The sequence below is a fragment of the Pteropus vampyrus genome, unplaced genomic scaffold (assembly GCF_000151845.1).
Source record: "Pteropus vampyrus isolate Shadow unplaced genomic scaffold, Pvam_2.0 Scaffold411, whole genome shotgun sequence".
Lineage (NCBI taxonomy): Eukaryota > Metazoa > Chordata > Mammalia > Chiroptera > Pteropodidae > Pteropus > Pteropus vampyrus.
The window spans coordinates 179,274-184,060 of record NW_011889192.1 but is presented as its reverse complement, the minus strand read 5'-3'; positions in this window follow the sequence as shown (position 1 = coordinate 184,060).

The window sequence follows — 4,787 nt, the reverse complement described above, 5'->3', positions numbered from 1 at the left end:
AGCAGGCTCTGAGCAAGGGCCTGGGGGACTCCGAGGAGTGAATACAAAAGCTGGAGCCCAAAGGCTTTTGATTTCCAAACTCTGCTCCCAGCCGGGTTTAGAGAAGTGGCTGGCTCTGTGGCATTTCATTCACTCGCTCACTCACCACCTGGCCCCCACCTACCTGGGGCCTTTCCAGAGCAGAAGGAAAGCACAAAGACCAGTCCCAGCAGGGAGGCAGAGGCACAAAGAGACAGTTAAGCTGTGAGAAGGCCCAAATTTGAACTTGGGCTGGGCTGGAATAGAAGGAGGCAGTTGGCACAGAGGAGCAGGAACTAACAGGAGCGAATGTGCTGGGAGGGAGCCGCTGTCGCCGGGTCAGTCCAGAGGTGCCAGGATGTCCTGGAAGGGTGCACAGGGCTCCCACAAAGCATTCTGGGAGACATATCTTCCTGAGGGCAGTAGGGGGCAACCCCCAACGAGTTTGAGGCAGAGGCTGTTTCAGAAAGGCCTCTCAGCTCAGTGTGCAGGATGGATTTTTCTGGGGAGTGGGGGGGATGAGCAGACTAAGGCAGGGGCCCAGCTGGGGCCCTAGCCTGAAGAAATGCAGGGTGGGCAATGGCGAGGTGAGGGTGGCACTGGGCAGAGATGAAAGCTAGCTTCACCTGTTCCGGGCAGAGCCAATGCTGTGGGGGCTCATTACCAGCAAATATCCTTCATTTTCTGGTAAAAGGCCAATCCCTTTGCAGGCTGCAGGAGACCAGTTGAGGCTGGGTCCCATCTCCACCCTCAGCCACAGTGCCTTGTAGTTCCATATACCATACACGGTGTCTGAAAGTTCATAAAGAAAAGTGGGGGGCAGGGCAGAGCTGAGGGCCACCCCACTACAGAGCACCCACTGTGTGCTCAGCACCTTGCAAGAGAGCAGAGGGGAGGCAGAGCCAGGCGGCTGCTATCCAGGCTTCGACACAATCAGGGAAAACTGCTTTGTCCCAAATGCATGCAGGGGAGGACACTGCCCCTGCCAGGAACTGCCACAGGGACTGCGGAGAGATGGCAGGGGGTGACTGCACCAAGCCCCATGAGCCTCATGCTTTCAAACTGGATGCTGTAACTCAACAGCGGGAAAGCCTCCGTTAGGGAGGTTTTAGCTAAATTCAAATTCTCCTGCTACCAGCAGCCCAGAATGAAAGCAAAGCAAACCAGCCCCCACGGCCACCCCCAAAGGATCACGCCAGTGACAACAAGATAACAGGTCAGTGGTGCAAAGTGTTTTGGGCCACACTGAAGATACAAATACCAAGAACCCTCTAACTGCAAATGACGAATGACAAGGAGACAGATGAGCCTAGGAAAGCTTCTGACTCAGCAACATAAATATAACAGTAACGATTCCTTCTACTGGAGCCTCTATGGCAGCGGTCCCTTCGGGCACCAGGGACAGGTGCTCCTATGAGAATCTAATGCCTGATGATCTGAGGTGGAGCCGAGGTGTTGATGCGAGCGCTGGGGAGCGGCTGCAGAGATCGATGAAGTTTAGCTCGCTCACTAGCCCACCACTCACCTCCTGCTGTGAGACCTGGTTCCTAACAGGCCAGGGACTGGTACCAGCCTGGGAGTTGGGAACCCCTACTCTATAGGCTCCTCCCGAGGAAGGTGGGATACAGCAGTGTCTGGGAGTGTGCTCCTGGGGTCAGACTCCCCTTATTCAAAGCCCTGGTGACATCCTGTACTGTGTGTCTGTCCCTGAGGGAAGTTACTTGGACTCTCTGGGCTTCCAATTCCTTCCTCAGCCAGGTGTTGCCACAATTAAAGGCAGGCAGATAAACTCTCGGCTTATCAGTAAGGGCTCACTTTTTAGTTTTGGTTGATATTATCTCATTCAGAAAAAAAAAAAACCCTAATCCTGGGGTCTCTCTCTTGGTCTCTTTAAAATCAGGGCAATCTTGCTGGATTTGGGCAAGTACAGATGCCTGGGGACTGAGTCTGGGAACAGGGAACGGAGTGAGTGGAACTTCTGAGTTGCAGGCAATCCACCCAGAAAGAAGGCAAGAAGAAAGGCCCAGGTCCTGGGGCCATGACACTCGGCCTGAGACAACTCCCTGAGGAATTCCTGGTGGGGGAGGGGAGAGCGAAAGGCCTCTTCTGAGCAGGGATGTCCTCGGTTCTTTGCTGTGAAGGTGCAGAGGTGGGGTGCCTCCCCGAAACTCCCAACACTCCTGTGCATGTTCTGAGGGGCCAGAAAACCAGACAGAGGTGCCCCTGGAAGTCTAATTCTCTCGGAAATTCCCAGGAGCTCTGTGGGTTTGGGGGAACAGGTGCCCTCAAATAACCTGGGGTTTCTGCACCTAGACTTGGTTAGGCCTGGGGCAGCCCTGGCACTGCCCCACTCCTCCCCGACCCCCAAGACCAGGAGGAGTCTGGGAGGGGAACGGCCAGGGGAACCACAGAGGTCTCGGGGGAGTGGACAGTGAGGGACTAGGCTGTCCCTCCAAACCAGAAGGAAGAGCACCCTGGCACTCAGAGTCTGGCTCTCCACCCACCCCTTCCCTGCTGGCAGGTCCTTTTCCTGTGTCCTTCCTGTGGGCTGGTGCCACCTTAAACCCAGCAGCCTGCTGGGGGCCGAGGGACCTGCCCCGCCCTCAGTGGAAAGAACAAGGGGCTGGAAGTGGAGTGACCTCATTAAGGCTGTGGCCGTACACCAAGTGGTCACGCGATCCTGGGGACAACCTGAGAAGGTGGTCACTTACCTCTTTCCACATCTCACTTACAGGCATGTGCCCACGTGGCCTCTGGTCGGTGTCATGGCTGGAAGGGACCTACCACCCCAGTGAGTTCCCATTCCTCCGGCAGCCCCATGAGCCACCAGGCGCCCCTGGGGCACTAACTAGGGCCTCAGTGCAGGTCCAGAGGCGGAGCTCATCCCCACTCTACCCAGGGCCCTGCGCGGGACCCCGCGGTGCCCAGCGGGGCTGGAGGAAGAAGTGAGCCTGAAGACACAGTGGAGAGGGAGGGGAACCTCACAAAAACTGACAATAACCGACGGACCTAAGCCTTGAGGAGTACAGGACGATGGCTGTGGGGGGCCATCAGGCCAGGGAGAGCAGAGCCAGGCTGGGGGAACCAGTGAGAGAGAAGAATGCAAGAGCCAGTTGGGGCTGGGCCCAGGGATCACTGTGGGGATTCTAGACTCCCCATGAACAACAGGAAGCTACCAACGTTGCATGTTGTCCCCAACCCACAAAGGCTTCTGAAGAGGAAGCAAGCTAATGCGACCCGGGCTCCGGCAGGAGGTCACAACCTGTGGGATGGATGGGAGGAGGCCATTCAGGGGACAGCTGCCCCGGGTCTGTGGTGAGTGGTCCAGATAGGCCTAGAGGTCGGGCAGCCTGCAGAGGCTGTGCCACCCATGGCCCCACCTGGCTGTGTGGGGGGACAAAGGGGCGGTGTCCAGGACAGCCGAGATTCAGAACCTGAGAAGCGGGGGGCGTAGAATGACATTAATGAGAGAAGCTCGTTGGCATAGGGGACAAGGGCACAGGACGCCTGGGCTGAAATCCCAGCTCCACCACTGACACCACGTGTGACTCCGGGCGAGTTACCTAGCTTCTCCACGCCTCAGTTCCCTCATCTGTGAAGTGGAGGGTGACAACAGTACCCGCCTCAGTGATTCTGATGTGCAAACACTAAGAAGGGTGCCTGCACACAGTAGGTGCTCTGTAGACAGTAGCTGTTGAGGGAAGGGGGGGAGCAATGCTCAATAAAGTCAGCCATTGCAAGGCAGGGTGTGGGGAGTGTGAGGCACTTAGGGAGGGGGCAGAGAGAGACCCCATCTCCGAGGCTAAGCTCGGCACAGCTGGGCAGGATCAAGAGCCAGCAGCTGTCCAAGCCATGACAGAGCTCGCTGGATTTGGTGGCACAGAGCTGGGCAGGTCGGCAGCCAGAGCTTGTTGTTAGCGAGGCAATGACTGGGGACCACTCTCCAGGCACAGTCAGTGTTCAGGGAGGGGTGCCGGGCAGGGCAGCCGGTCCCCCAGAGTCGTCTGAGCCCAGGGCACTTGGGCCCCTGTCGTTCCCCCCAGGATGGGGCAGAGGGCTCAGCAGAGGGACACGGCAGCTTGTAAGCCCTGAAGTACATCCTCCTGCTTCCTGCAACCCTGATCCAAGCTGGCAGAGGGCTAAAGGCCTATTGTCAACCTGGGGGCGGCCTCGCATGGGAGAGACCAGGCAGCCACGACACCCACCAGGGGTGGTGGTCACGGATTCGGAATCAGAGCACAGTGCAGCCGGAAGGAGTCCACCGCTCCCCTCCCTGTCTCCTCCCCCAAGGCTCCGCCTGGCCTAGAACCAGAAACTGGAGCAGGAGGCTGCTGCTGGCGCTGGCGACCAGCTCTTACTCAAGAGCAAAGCAGGTACCTTCATCCTGCAACACAGCGCGGGGCTAGGCTGAGACTGAAGGGAAATGGAACCAGGCCCAGACAGCACCCCCACACCCGTCCACCCCCGTGGCCTCCATGCCGAGATAGGGGTCTCGGCAACAGAACACCAGGAAGCCACCGAAAGGAGTGAGAGCCATCGATATGCGTGACTCCCAGCCAAAGATGGCGGTTGGCCCCATGCGCCCACCGCCTCTCCATCTGGACACCCTTCCGAAAGGAGGAAACCAGAGGCATGAAATTCATGATGATAAAGAGAATACAGGAGGTTTGGGGGGAGGGGGTGGGGGGGAGGGAGGCGGGGAGGCGTCAACTAAGAGTTTTCAAAGACCAAGAGGCAAGGAGTGTGACTGGTGAATCTGCCCAAGGAAG